Genomic DNA, 18504 nt, shown 5'->3' with positions numbered 1-18504 from the left:
AAAAAGAATTGTGTAGTACCCTTTTATTTTCTGCTTGTTATTTTGACATGGGTTATTAGGTCTGTCACTTAGACAATGACAAAAATAACAGCTGTGAAGTTTATTGTACTCAGAAGTCATTTTTTATATTACTTTCGGCAGTGTCTATTAAAAGTCTGCCCAATGTCTGATGGGAAAAAAAAATAATAAATTCTCTTGGAAAAATAATTTAAGTGTTACAGAGAGGACACAATTATGAAATACATTACCATTAATCCCTTTCTCATTTTCAAAGTTCACAATCATTTGGGAGATATTTGTTAGAATGATGTATGTGTTTAATTTCATCCAAATTAGTCTAAAAGAAGTTTGAAATCCTTACAGTATATCGAGAATTGAATTCTGCAAGAGTTGTGATATACAGTAGAAACTCATGCTTTATGAAATGAAAAGGCTGTTAATTATTGGATTTATATTAGTGATGTGGAGCTGTGTATATCTTCATTATGTTTGTGAAAATACTGAGCACGTTGCTTCTCCATCACTTTGGCAGTTCCATCAGTTTCCTGTAATGTACATCTCAAGTCAAGCAGCCTAGGAGATTGATGTGTAACGTAAGAACTTCTTAGGATTGTAAACCGGCTCTCTTGAGCTCCATTATCACATTTTTCTCCTATAACAAGGAAATTATGAATACCTCTGTTGTGACTGGATAAGTCAGGCACAATCTATATTTCAAGTCTTTAAACTGAACAGTTTACACAACTTCTGCATTGCCAAATTCCATGTCCCACCAATATTTTGTCTTTTGGCCAGAGGCCTGTGCCAAACCAATCAAAGTAGCGTTTTAATTATAAGCATCCTTATGTCACTTTCCTTGATTTATTACTCAATTTCTTAAGGAAGCCTATATATCAAAATTTTCATCCATACATTCTCAAATTGCAGCATTCTCCTTGTGTTAGATGTTTGGAAAAGATCTGTGTCCCCTTCCATAGTTTACACTTTTCCCTTAAACTATTGAAACAACCAAGGATTATATTTCTTATTCCTTTTTTCTAAATAGGATGACTTGTCTCACGTTGAAAAGTAAGCATCAGAAATGTCTATTTCCTATCTGAAGGATCTGATAAGGTGTGGATTTGTTTTTTAATTATCCGCTTCTGTGCCCACAGGAGGTTGATTAAAATAAGATAGAAATTGCATATTTAATATATCAGAGACTCTGAAATCCTGGTACCAAATAATTGTGTGAAATAGAGTTCATTAGTGTTCTGCCACTTTTTAAAATTTTTTTTTTAATTGAAGAATAATTGCTTTACAGAATTCTGTTGTTTTCTGTCAAACCTCAACATGAATCAGCCATAGGTATACATATATCCCCACCCTTTTGAGCCCCCTTCCTGTCTCCCTCCCAATCCCATCCCTCTAGGCTGATGCAGAGCCCCTGTTTGAGTTTCCCGAGACACACAGCAAATTCCCATTGGCTATCTATTTTGCATATGGTAATGTAAGTTTCCATGTTACTCTCTCCATACATCTCACCCTCTCCTCCCCTCTCCCCATGTCTATAAGTCTGTTCTCTATGTCTGTTTCTCCCTTGCTTCCCTGTAAATAAATCCTTCAGTACCATTTTTCTAGATTCCATATATATGTGTTTAGAATATGATATTTATCTTTCTCTTTCTGACTTACTTCACTCAGTATAATAGGTTCTAGGTTCATCCACCTCATTAGAACTGACTCAAATGTGTTCCTTTTTATAGCTGAGTAAAATTCCATTGTGTATATGTATTATTACTTCTTTATCCTTTCAGCTGTCGATGGACATCTAGGTTGCTTCCATGTTCTAGCTATTGTAAATGGTGCTGCAATGAACAATGGGATACATGTGTCTCTTTCACATTTGGTTTCCTCAGGGTATATGCCGAGGAGTGAGATTGCTGGGTCATATGGTGCTTTTATTCCTAGTTTTAAAGGAATCTCCACACTGTTCTCCATAGTTGCTGAACTAGTTTGCAGTCTCACCAACAGTGTAAGAGGGTTTTCTTTTCTCCACACCCTGTCCAGCATGCATGTATTTTTTTGTAGACTTTTTGATGATGGATATTCTGAGCAGTGTGAAGTGATATTTCATTGTAGTTTGGATTTGCATTTCTCTAATGATGAGCCATCTTGAGCATCTTTTCATGTGTTTGTTAGCCATCTGTATGTCTTCTTTGGAGAAATGTCTGTTTAGGTCTTTTCCCCACTTTTTGATAGGGTTGTTTGTTTTTCTGGCATTGAGTTGTATGAGCTGATTGTATATTTTTGGAAATTAATCCTTTGTCAGTTGTTTCATTTGCTATTGTTTTCTCCCATTCTGAGGGTTGTCTTTTCACTTTGTTATAGTTTCCTTTGCTGTGCAAAAGCTTCTAAGTTTAATCAGGTCCCTCTTGTTTACCTTTGTTTGTATTTGTGTTACTCTAGGAGGTGGGTTATAGGGAGTCTTGCTTTGATTTATGTCATTGAGTGTTCTGCCTATGTTTCCCTCGAAGAGTTTTATAGTGTCTGGCCTCACATTTAGGTCTTTAATCCATTTTGAGTTTATCTTTGTGTATGGTGTTAGGAAGTGCTCTAATTTCATTCTTTTTACATGTAGCTGTCCAGTTTTTCAGTAGCATTTATTGAAGATGCTGTCTTTGCCTCATTGTATATTCTTGCCTCCTTTGTCAAAAATAAGGTACCCATAGGTGCATGGGCTTATTTCTGGGCTTTCTATCTTGCTTCACTGGTCTATATTCCTGTTTTTGTACCAGTACCATACTGTCTTGATGGCTGTAGCTTTGTAGTATAATCTGAAGTCAGGAAGGTTGATTCCTACAGCTCTATTCTTCTTTCTCAAGACTGCTTTGGCTATTCGGGGTCTTTTGTGTTTTCATATGAATTGTAAAATTTTTTGTTCTATTTCTATGAAAAATGTCATCTAATTTGATAGGGTTGCTTTGAATCTGTAGATTATGTTTGGTAGTATGGTAATTTTCACAATATTGATTCTTCCTACACAGGAACATGGAATATCTCTCCACCTGTTTATTTTGTCTTTGATTTCTTTCATTAGTATCTTATAATTTTCTGTGTACAGTTATTTTGTCTCCTTAGGTAAGTTTATTCCTAGAGATTTAATTATTTTTGTTCCATTGGTGCATGGGATTGATTCCTTAATTTCTCTTTCTTATTTTCCATTGAGTTAGAAATGCAAGTGATTTCTCTGTATTGATTTTGTATCCTTCAACTTTGCTAAATTCCCTGAGTAGCTCTAGTAATTTTTTGATACCATCTTTAGGGTTTTCTAAGTACTGTATCATGTCATCTGCAAATAGTGAGAGTTTTACTTCTTCTTTCCTGATTTTGATTAATTTTATTTCTTTTTCTTCTCTAATTGCTGTAGGTAGGACTTCCAGAACTATGTTGAATAATAGTGGTAAAAGTGAACATCCTTATCTTGTTCCTGATCCTAGAGGGAATGCTTTCAGTTTTTCACCATTGAGAATAATGTTTTCTGTAGGCTTATCATATATGACCTTTACTATTTTAAGGTAGGTTCCTTCTATGGCCATTTTTTTTTGAAGAATTTTAATCATAAATGGTTGCTGAATTTTGTCAAAGGATTTTTCTGCATCTATTGAGATTATCATATGGTTTTTATCTTTCAATTTGTTAATATTGTGTATCACACTAATTGATTTAGGTATATAGAAGAATCCTTGCATTCCTGGAATAAACCCAACTTGATCATAGTGTATAAGGTTTTTGATGTGTTGCTGAATTCTGTTTGCTAAAATTTTGTTGAGGATTTTTTTCATCTCTGTTCATAAGTGATATTGGCCTGTAGTTTTCTTTTTATGTGTTGTCTTTGTCTGATTTTGGTATCAGAATGATGGTGGCCTCATAGAATGGGTGTGGAAGTATTCCTTCCTCTGCAACTTTTTGAAAGACTTTTACAAGGTTAGGCATTATCTCTCTCTAAATATTTGATAGAATTCTCCTGTGAAGCCATCTGGTCCTGGGCTTTTGTCTTTTGGGAGATTTTTGATCACAGCTTCAATTTCAGTGCTTGTGATTTGACTGTTCATAATTTCTATTTCTTCCCGGTTCAGTCTTAGAAGATTGAACTTTTCTAAGAATTTGTCCATTTCTTCCAGGTTATCCATTTTTTTACCATATAGTTGTTCATTATAGTGCCATATAATTCTTTATAGTTATGCATTGTCTGTTGTAACCTCTCCTTTTTCATTTCTAATTTTATTGATTTATTCTTCTCTCTTTTTTCCTTGATGAGTCTGGCTAAATGTTTGTCAAGTTTCTTTATCTTCTCAAAGAACCAGCTTTTGGTTCTTTCATTTATTTTTGCTCTGATTTTTATGATTTCTTTCCTTCTTCTAATTTTGGGATTTTTTGTTCTTCTTTTTCCAGTTGTTTTAGGTGTAAATTTAGGTTGTCTATTTGATGTTTTTCTTGTTTCTTGAGGTAGGATTATATTGCTATAAACTCCCCTCTTAGAAATACTTTTGCTGCATTCCATAGGTTTTGTGTTTTTGTGTTCATATTGTCATTAGTTTCCAGAATTTTTTTTTTAATTTCCCTTTTGATTTCTTCAGTGAGCTCTTGGTTATATAGAAATGTATTGCTTAATCTCCATGTGTTTGTATTTTTTTACAGTTTTTTTTTTCTTATAATTGATATCTAATGTCATAGTGTTGTGGTTGGAGAAGAAGCTTGATACAATTTCAATTTTCTTATATACTGAAGTTTTCTTAAATATACTGAAGTGTTCTCAAATATACTAAAGTGACCCAAGATGTGGTCTATCCTGGAGAATGTTCCATGTACACTTGAGAAGAAGGTATATTCTTCTGTAATTGGATGTAATGTCCTGAAGATATCAATGAGATCCATCTCATCTAATGTGTCACTTAAGATGTGTTTCCTTATTATTTTTTTGTTTTGATGATCTGTCCATTGGTGTGAATGGGCTGTTAAAGTGTTCTACTATTACTGTGTTACTGTCACTACATACTGTTTTACGTCTGTTAGTGTATGTCTTATGTTTTGAAGTGCTCCTATGTTGGGTGCATAGATATTTACAATTGTTATGTCTTCCTCTTGGAATGATCCTTTGATCACTGTGTAACGTCCTTCCCATATCTCTTGTAATTTTCTTTATTTTAAGGTCTGTTTTGTCTAATATGAGGATTGCTACTCCAACTTTCTTTTGCTTTCCATTTGCATGGAATATATATTTTCCATCCTTTCACTTTCAATCTATATGTGTATTTAGGTCTGAAGTGGGTTTCTTTTAGACAATATGTATATGAGTCTTGTTTTTGTATCCATTCAGCCAGTCCATGTCTTTTGATTGCAGCATTTATTTCATTTACATTTAAAGTAAGTATTTATATATACGTTCCTATTGCCATTTGCTTAGTTGTTTGGGGTTTGATATTGTAGATCTTTTTCTTCTCTTATATCTCTTGACTATATAAGCCCCTTTAGCATTTGTTGTAAAGCTGATTTGGTGGTACTGACTTCTCTTAACTTTTGCTTGTCTGAAAAGCTTTTGATTTCTCCATCAATTTTGAAGGAGATCCTTGCTGGGTAGAGTAATCTTTGTTGCAGACTTTTCCATTTCAGTTCTTTAAACATATCCTGCTATTTCCATCTGGCCTGCAGAGTTTCTGCTGAAAGGTCAGCTGTTAAGCACATGGGGTTCCCTTGTATGTTACTTGTTGCTTCTCCCTTGCTGCTTTTAATATTGCTTCTTTGTGTTTTTTCTTTGTTAGTTTGATTAGCATGTGTCTTGCCATATTTCTCCTTGGGCTTATCCTATATTGGACTCTTTGTGCCTCTTGTATTTGATTGACTATTTCCATTTACATGTTGGGGAAATTTTCAACTATAATCTCTTCAAAAATTTTCTGACACCCTTTCTTTTTCTCTTCTTCTTCTGGGACCACTATAGTTCGAATGTTGCTGCATTTGATATTGTTCCAGAGGTCTCTGAGTCTGTCCTCATTTCTTGTCATTCTTTTCACTTTATTCAGCCCTTCAGAAGTTATTTCCACCATTTTATTTCCAGATCACTGATTCGTTATTCTGCTTCAGATATTATGCTTTTGATACCTTTTAGAGTATTTTTAATTTCAGTAAATGTGCTGTTTGTCTCTGTGTGCTTATTCTTTAATTCTTCAAGATCTTTGTTAATTGATTCTTGCATTTTATCCATTCTGTTTTGAAGATTATTGATCATCTTTACTATGATTATTCTGAATTCTTTTTCAGGTAGTTTGCCTGTTTTCTCTTCATTTATTTGGACTTCTGTGTTTCTAGTTTGTTCCTTCATTTGTGTAGTATTTCTCTGCCTTTTTGTTATTATTTTTTTCAACACATTGTGTTTGAGATTACCTTTTCCTAGGCTTCAAGGTTTAATTCTTTCTTCCTTTTGATTTTTGCCCTCCTAAGTTTGGTCCAGTGGTTTGCTTAAGCTTCCTTTATGGTGAGATTTGGGCTGAGTTTTTTGTTTGCTTGTTTGGTTTTCTTTTGATGAACAAGGCTGAGTGAGGTGGTAATCCTGTCTGCTGATGATTGGGTTTGTAGTTTTGCTTTTTTTGTTGTTTAGATGAGGCATACTGCACAGGGTGTTATTGGAGATTGGGTGATGTTGGGTCTTGTATTCAAATTGTTTCCTTTGTGTGAGTTCTCACTATTTGATACTCCCTAGAGTTAACTCTCTGGAAGTCTAGGGTCTTGGAGTCAGTGCTCCCACTCCAACGGCTCAGGGCTTGATATCTGGTCATGATATCAAGTGGTTAGTTATGGCATTAAGTGAGATTAAAATAAATGCCCAAAAATGAGAAACCAAAGATGAACCTCAGACAAATGGCGGTTACAAAATCAGGCAAATAATACTTAAAATAATGGAATATACACAGATGCATATACAGCCATTAAGTGAAATCAAAACAGTCCAACAAAAATAAATTACAGTAGGTTGACCTGGCAAACAAAGGAAATAAAAAATTATATCTACCAGTTAAGAGTAAAATTAGCTAAAGCACAAACTGGAAAACAAACTAAATCAAGGTGCCAAGTTGGGAATAAAATAATGAAAACAAAGCTAATGAATATGTTGAGAGGAAGGGAAAGAGAGAAAAGAAAGAATAGATACACAAAGTAAATAGAGGTATATAAAGATTTATATACATTAAAGATTAACTGCAAGGGGAAAAGAACAGTAGGAAAAGCAAATGAAGGAATACATGTAAAAAATATAATAGGTTTTTAAAAATTAAAAATATTATAACAAAGAGAAAAGAAAAAGGAAAGGAAGAAGAAAGAAAAAAAAGGGGGGGGGGATAATTCCACAGAACTGCAGAAGCCCAACATAGAGGCAGAGGTTTATAACAACAATAACAAGTATGACTGAATATACACCTAAACATATACACCCATAAGCAAAATGAAAACAATCCAAGAAAAATAAATTAAAATAGAATGACCCAGCAAACAAAGGAAACCACAAATTATATCTACAGTTAAGAACAAAACTAACTAAAGCACAAACTGGAAAGCTAAACTAAAGCAAGGTGTCAAGTGGGGAATAAAGCAATAAAATAAAACTAACAAATATGTTGAGAAGAAAGGAAAGAAAGAAAAACAAAGAAAGAATAGGTATGTAAAGTTAAATAGAGGTAGATAAAGATTTATATACATTAAAGATTAACTGCAAAGGGAAAACAACAGTAGGAGAGGCAAGCAAAGGAATAAGTGTAGAAAAAATAATAACTTTAAAAATATTAAAATTTTTCTTTTAAAAAAAGGAAAACTCCATAGAACTGCAAAAGCCCAATGTAGAGGCAGAGGTTTATAACAACAATAAATAATGTGACTGAGGGGAAAAAAAGCAATAAACAACTACAATGTAGGAGCAAAAAGAAAAAGAAAAAAAAATGCAAAAGAATCTACAGAACAAGTCAAAACATAAGGAAAACAAATGTTTTTCTTGATCACTGCTGTCAGAGTCCTTTCCCTCGCTGGGAGTCACAGCCGCCTCACTCCCTAGGACGCCCCCCAACACCGTGCTGATCTCTGGACCTGCTGTGGCGGCAGCTCAGAGTCTAATCTGGTCCCTCTCCTGTGTGTTCTTGCTCCGATGTCCACAGCTATCAGAACTAGTGTGTTTTCTTTTGTAGGCGCTCTCAATGTCCTTTTATATATTCCATAGACACAGAGTCTGTCTAGTCGATCATGTGAATTTAATCTGCAGCTTGTATAGCTGGTGGGAAGGTTTTGTGTCGAGAGCGGCTCGGCAAGCAAGGTTTCCGAAAGCGCAATATGGTGGGAGAATGAGAAACAAGATGCAAGAATTGAGAGAAAAGTGTGGATCAGGGGACCAACCCCGCTCCAGGGTGAAGGTGCCAAGACTGAATCCAAGCCAGCTTTGTTTTACTTTCAGCCGTGGATGAAAGAACATGCGGGGGGTGAAGCTATAACTCATGTGGCCTTCAGGACCAAAGAGCAAAGTGATCATTAACCATTGAGTAACTAAGGAACAGTAATCAATAACACATCGGTAACTAAGACCAATATTCTTATCTGTAGATTTTCCACCACATACGTAAAACCTGTGACTCTGAGACACTAGTTGAGAAACATTCTGGGGTCGGTTTTCCAACCTCAGGATCATATCTTGTTTTCAAGACTATGAACTGTTCCATCTGGACTTGTTCCAAGACTCTCATGCCTTATAGCATCCAGTTTATCAATAATTGCAAATTTCTTTTGTGGCCCTTGCTGGGGCCTACTTTTCTTTTATTCTTCCTGTCTCCTACAGTTTTGGGTCTTCTTCCTTAGCCACACTGCCGCTGGGTTTCGATTGTGGTTTTATTTCCACCTCTGCATGTGGGTTGTTCCCTGGGGTTTGCTCCTGAGGCTGCCCTGGAGGGCTTGGGTCTGCTCCAGTGAGGGCCAGGTGTAGAGGTGGTGCGGCTGCTTGGGTCACAGGGGTTCTGGCAGCACCATTCTGACAGCATACTGACTGCTGTGCTCAGGGGAGTTGGCAGCAGGAAATATAGTGCTCTAGAAGGATATGGCTACCAGTTTTGGCCGATACGCTCCAGTATTTGTGCCTGGAGACAACCCCCTCCTCTACCCCCCAACAGAGAAGCCTGGCAGGCCACAGTCTACAGGGTCACAAAGAGTTCAACACAACCGAAGTGACCCTGCGTGCATAGACGCAAGGCTTTTTTTTTTTTTTTTGCCTGTGGTTGCTCTGCCCCAATGAGAGTTGGGTGTGAAGGTGGCACAGCTGCTTGGCCTGTGGGGACCCTGGTGGTGCCAAGAGAGCAGGGACACAGACGGCCTCCGCTGCAAGAGTTATGGTCTCATCAGTCTTTTTTCGAGACTCTTGTAGCTGGCAATCAGAAGGCCTCTTTGAGTTTTCTGCCACTCTTACTACAGAGCAGGAGCACCTGCTTTTGATTTTAGTTAATGATGAAACACATTTCTTTTGCATTGTTACAAAAAATTGGAGATTATTAATTTATTATTTTAAATTAGCTAATATAATAATAATACTATCTATTACTAGTGTATCCCTATTACTATTATTATTTTATTCAGTAGATAGTAATTTAGGATTACTGCCATATCTTTGATGATCCAGTAGAGAAACTGAATTTTTTCCTCTATTTGCTAATCTCAGTGACGAATATCTTATTAAATCAGATTCAACTAGTGTGAATCTTTTGGAATGTTTGGGCTGGCATTTAATTTTTTAGAACTTGGAAAATAAGACTTTTCAAAGAAAGACTTTGTAAAATAGAGTAGGTGTATACTAACCTCACTGCAAAAGAAAACTATTTGGAGAACTTTAGCAATATATTATACAAAATATAGAGAAGCCAAATTTCAATGTTAGATGTGACTAGCATTGAGGTTTAACTTCTATTATTGACTGGAATTTAAGAAACAGTAACAGTAATTTCTGTCTTTTGTTATTTGAAAAAGAAATATATTAGCTGTGGCTTCCTATGAAATGCAGATATGAAATTTCATAGGGATAAATTGTTTAAAGTGTTTATCAAAGTGGCTGGTACATATTAATAGTCTATAATTGCTAGCATTTTATTAACAATAATAATTTATATGCAAAAAGATAATGTAATTTAAAAATAATTTATATATCCACTTACAATGATCAACTTACTTCTTAGAAATACTTCATCAGTAATTCAAATTGCTGTAAGCATTTGACAGAAATAAACCTTTATCTCTTTAAATTTCTTAAAGCCAGTTTCTTAAAAGAGTTTTCTTGCTTTTTCACTAAAATCCAATACACTTGTGAATGTGTATTTATCTATATATAATATACAAAAACACAGACATATATTTTTGAATTTTAGCTTCATTTAAAGTAATTTCTTTGATGGAAGTAGCAAATGACAGAGAATATATGAAATGATAAAATATGGTATTTGCTGCTATGTGCCAAAGGGTATAGTGAGAACGTGTTAATTATTGTTTTAGGTAATTGATTAATATTGAAAACATGTATGAATAAATTATAACTGAGGCAAAAATTCATTTGGGAAATGTAGTTGCATGCAGTAAATAATAAATTGATGTATAGACTCATGTATTTATATATAGTTTTATCATATTTTATATATTTTAGGAAATAACATATAGGTAAGCTAAACAACACATTCTCCTTATTGTCAAATTCAGACTTAAAGAAAGTAGGGAAAATCACTAGACCATTCATTTATGACCTAAATCAAATCCCTTATGATTATACAGTGGAAGTGACAAATACTTTTAAGGGATTAGATCTGATAGAGTGCCTGATGAACTGTGGACAGAGGTTCATGTCATTGTACTGGAGACAGGGAGCAAGACCATCCCAAAGAAAAAGAAATGCAAAATAGAAAAATGGCTGCCTGAGGAGCCCTTACAAATAGCCATGAAAAGAAGAGAAGCAAAAAGCAAAGGAGAAAAGGAAAGATATACCCATTTGAATGCAGATTTCCAAAGAATAGCAAGGAGAGATAAGAAAGACTTCCTCAGTGATCAGTGCAAAGAAATAGAAGAGAACAATAGAATGTGAAAGACTAGAGATCTCTTCAAGAAAATTAGAGACATCAAGGGAACATTTCAAGCAAAGATTGGCTCGATAAAGGATAGAAATGGCATGGACCTAACAGAAGCAGGAGATAGTAAGAGGTGGCAAGAATACACAGGAGAACTATACAGAAAAGATATTTATGACCCAGATAATCATGATGGTGTGATCACTCGTCTGGAATCAGACATCCTGAAATGTGAAGTAAAGTGGGCCTTAGGAAGCATCACTATGAACAAAGCTAGTGGAGGTGATAGAATTCCAGTTGAGCTATTTCAAGTCCTAAAAGATGATGCTGTGAAAGTGCTGCACCCAATATGCCAGCAAATTTGGAAAATGCAGCAGTGGCCATAGGACCAGAAAAGGTCAATTTTCATTCCAGTCCCAAAGAAAGACAATAACACAGAATGCTCAAACTACCACAGTTGCACTCATCTCACATGCTAGTAAACTAATGCTCAATATTCTCCAAATCAGGCTTCAACAATATGTGAACTGTGAACTGCCACATGTTCAAACTGGATTTTGTCAAGGCAGAGGAACTAGAAATCAAATTGCCAACATTTGCTGGATCATCAAAAAAGCAAGAGAGCTGCAGAAAAACATCTATTTCTTCTTTAATGACTGTGCCAAAGGTTTTGACTGTGTGGATCACAATAAACTGTGGAAAATTCTGAAAGAGATAGGAATACCAGACCACCTGACCTGCTTCTTGAGAAATCTGTATGCAGGTCAGGAAGCAACAGTTAGAACTGGACATGGGCCAACAGACTGGGTTCCAAATTGGGAAATGAGTACGTCAAGGCTGTTTATTGTCACCCTGCTTATTTAACTTATATGCAGAGCACATCATGAGAAACCCTGGGCTGGAGAAACCACAAGCTGGAATCAAGATTGCCGGGAGAAATATCAATAACCTCAGATATGCAGATGATGCCCCCGTTATGGCAGAAAGTGAAGAAGAACTAACGAGACTCTTGATGAAAGTGAAAGAGGAGAGTGAAAAAGTTGGCTTAAAGCTCAACATTCAGAAAACTAAGATCATGACATCTGGTCCCATCACTTCATGGCAAATAGATGGGGAAACAGTGGCTGACTTTATTTTTTTGGGCTCCAAAATCACTACAGATGGTGACTGCAGCCATGAAATTAAAAGACACTTATTCCGTGGCAGGAAAGTTATGACCAACCTAGGCAGCATATTTAAAAGCAGAGACATTACTTTTCAACAAAGGTCCGTCTAATCAAGGCTATGGTTTTTCCAATTGTCATGTATGGATGTGAGAATTGGACTATAAAGAAAGCTGAGCACCAAAAAATTGGTCCTTTTGAACTGTGGTGTTGGAAAAGACTCTTGAGAGTCCCCTGGACTGCAAGGAGATCCAACCAGTCCATCCTAGAGGTGATCAGTCCTGAGTGTTCATTGAAAGGACTGATGTTGAAGTTGAAACTCCAACAGTTTGGCCACCTGTTGCAAAGGGCTGACTCATTTGAAAAGACCCTGAAGCTGGGAAAGATTGAAGGCAGGAGGAGAAGGGGATGACAGAGGAGGTAATTGTTGGATGGCATCACTGACTCAATGGACATGAGTTAGGGTAAACTCCAGGAGTTGGTGATGGACAGGGGGGCCTGGTGTGCTGCAATCCATGCGGTCGCAAAAAGTCAGACATGACTGAGTGACTGAACTGAAATGAACTGAAGCAACACTTTTGTTATCATCCAGAAATAGCAGTATTTCCCTTGCAAACATATTTACAACATAATCAGTAAGAAACTGCTTTAACGATGTTGTATCTTTGAAAGTACTTATTAAAGCATATCTCTTTGTTTTCTCACTTTAATTTCTCCATCAATTTCTATAAATAATGAAAAAATGTTCAACACTAGTCAATGTATTTTCTTCTTGTAGGCATCTTTTTGGAATATTTACAGTACAATTTATTGAAAATGCTGTCTTTTCCCCAGTAGATTTGCTTAGCATCTATGTTGAATACGTTGATCATATGTACATACCTCCGTTTTCTTCCCTCCATTTCCTTGCATTAATCTATTTTAAATAGTTCATTGGCTTGTTGGTTATTCACTTTTTATGAAAATGTTTTAAAGTTTATGTTAATAATGAAAACTAGTATGCTCTTTGTTGTTGCTTTAGTCACTAAGTCACGTGTGATTCTTTTCAACCCTCATGGACTGTAGCTTGCCAGGTTCTTGTCTCCATGGGATTTCCCAGGTGGAAATACTGAAGTAGGTTGTCGTTGCTTCTCCAGGAAATCTTCTCAACTCAGAAATTAAACCCACATCTCCTTCATTGGCAGGCGGGTTCTTTACCACTGAGCCACCTGGGGACTTACCAATAAAAACAGAAGGCCTTTCTAACATTTTATTTCTGCTTTCTGCTCCTTCAGCTCACATGCTATTGTTTCTTGGTATTTGAATTTTGTGGGTATTTTAAATCCCAAAAGATATCATTGTTTTATATGTCAATATTTATCTAGATTTGCCCTTATATTTAGTCATTGTACTTTTCTTAATTTCTTCATACAAGATGAGCTTCCTTTTGAGTTCATTTCCCATTTTTTTCCTGAAGTATGCTTTGATATTTTGCAATTTTGGCACAGCTTTTCTGCTAAAATTATTTCCTACTTGTTTCATTCTTGAAAGAATACTATCAAGGGACACAACATTATAGGTCAGCCGTGTTTTTCTTTCAGCTCTCTGAAAGGTTATTTGCCATTGCCTTTTGGTCTGCATTGTTTTCATAGAGGAATAATCTCTTTTTATCTGTTGCTTCTTTGAAGGTAACCTACCTTTTTTCCCCTTTGGCTGCCTTGTTTTTTTTCTCTTTGATTTTTCACAGTTTTACAATGATGTGTATCAATTTGATTTTATTCATATTACTGTGGTTCATAGGGCTTCTTTTTTATAGCTGTACTGTTAATATCAGAAAATTCTCAGTCATTACCTTTTCAAACAGTTCTCTACCCCAGTCATTCTTTCATCTCTTTCTAAAAATTCAATAAAAAATATTTTAGACTTTCTCATTTTATTGTTTTTGTCTCTTATCAAGATCAGATGTTTCATTTAGTTGGCACATCTCTAATTTCTACTTTAATCTAGAAACTTGACCTCTCTGGCACAAAGGAACTTCTGAAATCTTTGCTACAGATCACACCTCTAGCTTTCCCCTATGTTTCTTAACAAGTCTCAGCATATACAAGAACAAGTTTTGAAGTCACTTATTGTTTTAAGGAGAAGTTGTGCAGGGATTTCTGGATTTTCCCCTTTAAGTCTCCCTCCCCAGTTTCCTGCCATTCTGATAGTTTAAACACAAGTCCATCTCACCTCAGTTCATTATGTTTACTGTATCAGTATCCTGATACTGACATTGAACTATAATTTGCAAGATGTTTCCATGAGAAAACAGTAACCCACTCCAGTATCCTTGCCTAGAGAATCCCATGGACAGAGGAGTCTGGTGGGCTATAGTTCATAGGGTCACAAAAAGTCAGACATTACTGAAATGACTGAGCATGCTTGCACACACACCATTCTGGGAAATGGAGTAAAGGCACATAAGCTCTCTCTCTATCATTTATTACAATTGCATGTGGATCTACGAGTATCTCAAATAGAAAAACAACAACAAGCTTTAATTAAAAAATCTAGCGGAGAGAGTCCATGCCAGAACTAAAATTCCAGAATATCCTCAGACTGGGTTCAATTATTTTCATTAAAAAGTAAAATTCTCAAATTATTTTGATATATAACAAAATTTATGAACCGCTGAATAATGATGAAAAAATATTTTGAACCTAAATTTCAATAGGCGTGTAATACAATTATTTTTTTAAACTAGAAATCTCCTTATATAGATTTGTTTTTCTCTGTGCAGAACATATATATGTATAAACCCCATAGCCACAGTGATCCCCGAAGGATTTGCATATAGTTCAGAATACTTCTCTGGTGACTCAGTTGATAAAGAATATGCCTGCAATGTGGGAGACCTGGGCTGGATCCCTGGGTTGGGAAGATCCCCTGTGGGAGGGCATGTCAACCCACTCCAGTATTTTTGCCTGGAGAATCCCCATGAGCAGAGGAGCCTGGCTATTCTCTCAAAAACAGAATTCTCAAAATTCTCAAAAAAATAGAATTTTGAGCATTACCTTGCTAGCATGTAAAGTGAGTGAAATTGTGTGGTAGTTTGAACATTCTTTGACATTGCTCTTCTTTGGGATTGATATGAAAACTGACCTCCTCCAGTCCTGTGGCCACTGCTGAGTTTTCCAAATTTGCTTACATACTGAGTATAGCACTTTCACAGCATCATCTTTTAGGATTTGAATTAGCTCAACTAGAATTCCTTCACCTCTGCTAGCTTTGTTCTTAGTAATGCTTCCTAAGGCCCACTTGATTCCACATTCCATGATGGCTGGTTCTAGGTGAGTGATTACATCATTTCGGTTATCCAAGTCATTAAGACCTGTTTTGTATAGTTCATCTGCATATTCTTCCCACTTCTTCTTAATATCTTCTGCTTTTCCTAGGTCCATACTGTTTCTGTATTTTATTGTGACCATCTTTGCAGGAAATGTTCCCTCAGTATCTGTAATTTTCAAAAACATTACTTTTACTGTATCTATTATACTTGGCAAGCCAAATTATTATAATGAAACCATTGTTTTCTCTTCCTTTGAAATGAATTAATTTCCTTAAGTACAAAATATCTTTGAATTTATTGGCATTACTGGCAATAGGTTAGTATAAAGTATTGTGTGAAAAAAATGAAAGCTACACAAAAGAAAATTTAAATGCCACATGTATAGTTTAAGACCACATTTTAAAATGTTAATGAATAGATATCCTATCTTGTTGAAATTTGCTGAAACAAACTAAAAAAAAAGAACCATTTTGTATGTATAGAGGAAGAAATGTTTTCACATTTTATCCTTAAAATAGAATATTTTAAAAAGTATAGTCTTCATAATATACTAATAAATTAGCTATTAGAAAGTTTCAATATTGATCTGGCAATAGCTTTATGATAAGTTAAAGGAGGAATTATCTTTCTATTTGAAACTGTTGCAGTTTTACAGCAAGATTCATATTTTATATTTATCACATGTTAAAATAAAAACAGAAAAGAAAGCATGAAAGGCAGCAACTCAAAATTAATGATAACATAATAGCATAGTTTCCCCAAATTGTTTCTGTCATTTTTCTAAATTATGCCTCTTTCAATTCAGAGCTTTGTCCATTGTCATTCATTAGAAATGTATTTGTGAATATGTGTGTCTGTATTTCCTTCTCTATAACATCATCAAAAATAAGGAGAATATCTAAATATATTTATGTAACTCTAAATATTTCTCTAGGGATCATTCACACTGATTTGTGGACCTTTCTCATTCATAAAGAAATGAATCATTCTGTTTTCAGTTTTACCAGTTCTGGAAAGAATAGGAATAATAGTGCCTATAAATTATCAAACACATTTCATGTACACTGGAGGAAATTGCAATAAGTTTAAAAAGACTAAAAACACCTAAAATTGATATGTTCAAAATCCAAACCACCTGACAGATACTTGAGCTCCTTTAAATATTGAAATAGCATTGTGGCCAGGAAGTCCCTAGTAAAATCATATACACTTTTGGATCACATTTGTGAAACAGTTCATATTTGTGATAACACATGTTCTTTTCTCTTTCAATGTGGCTATATGATGACAGAAGCTGTCCATTGCTATCAAATATATATATATATCAAATCTGAAATGATGACAATACCTTTCAGAGAATCCCCTTGCCCCATGTCCTTGAAGAAAATAATTAAGCAAAATTTGGAGGAAGGAGTTGAATCACAGTTATTATCTGAAGGCCATCATGGTTAAAGTCCTTGAAGTGAGATGACCAACAAGTTCCTTTGTCCTCATGTTCCCCATTCTGCATTGAACTCTTCTTTTTCATGTATACACAGTCACAAAAATTTAAGAAATGAGGTTAGGAGTAAGGGAAACCAGTATGAAAATTTTAAACTAAAAGGCATAAAATGCTCTAGGATTCAATATTTCTCATAGCATATTTAGCATTATATTCAATATTTATCATAGCATACAAGGCCTACTTAAATGCAATTCTACATAGCTGTATCTTTGTTCCCATCTCAAAAACCAGACTATTTGATCTATATTTTTTCTTTTATGTTCTTTCTCACATTGCTCTGCAATCCTGAACCCCAGATTCATTATCCACCTACTGACATTCACTATAACCCGTACCAAATGGGCCCACCATTCCATCATAAATAAATACTCTTACAATGTCTTCAATAGCATCATGTCCCTCTGGGTCTTCAATGAAACCTGGATCTCCTTCAAAAACTACCTCTCTTTTAGCCTTCACCAAGCCTCTATCATCCTTGAAAGATTTTGGCATCAGTTCTATAATTGTTACTGGCAGTCTAGTTCTTGAATTTTGAGTCTTATCTAGAAAGTAGGTCTTTATGCTGGAGAAATTCTATTCTGGAGAAATTCTATTCTGAAAAATGGCACCAGTTCCATGATTGTTGCTAGCAGTCTAGTTCTCAAATGTTGAGTCTTACCTAGGAAATAGGTCCTTGTTTTATTCTTGTATAGGATCTTTGTTGAATAAAACCCCTCTAGGATTGGGAGCCTGCCACTATCTTGTCTTTCTCCCTCACAAGGTTTGAAACCATTATTTATGACCCCCAGCTGAGTTTCCATAAATTTTAATTAATGGGAATCTCTGATCTGATTACTACTTTGTGTATCTGAATGTCTATCCTTATACAGCATGTGCCTATCATGACCTTTATTAACATTTTTAAGAGTTAAATTTTGTCCTTTAAAAAGATATGTTAAAGTCATAACCCCAGTACCTGTGTGACCATGTTTGGAAATAGGGCCTTAGGAGATGTAGTCAAGTTAAGATGAGGTCATTGGGGTAATCCTTATCTGATATGACTGGTATGCTTAAAAGAAAAGGGAAGTTTAGTAACAGATATACATAGGAGGATACTAGTGTGTACCTTAGAGACAGAGACTGGAATAATGCCGCTGCAAGTCAAGAAACACCAGGATTAAAAGCCACCCTCAGGAGCCAGGAAGAGGCAAGGGAGGATCCCACCCATAGCCCGTCCACACGTTGATTTTGTATTTCTTTTCCTAGAACTCAGAAAGCATACGTTCCTGTTATATCAAGCTACCAATTGGTAGGAATTTGTTATGATAGCTCTAGGAAATGAATGTGTTTATCTAACAAATTATTCATATCAGATATAACCCCAAATGGCAGCAAATTCTAATTCAGATAAGACTTGTGTCTTGTAAAAGTGGTATCAAA

This window comes from Muntiacus reevesi, chromosome 16 (genome assembly GCF_963930625.1).
Source record: "Muntiacus reevesi chromosome 16, mMunRee1.1, whole genome shotgun sequence".
NCBI lineage: Eukaryota > Metazoa > Chordata > Mammalia > Artiodactyla > Cervidae > Muntiacus > Muntiacus reevesi.
The sequence above is the reverse complement of the archived record's forward strand: the minus strand, read 5'-3'. Positions refer to the sequence as shown.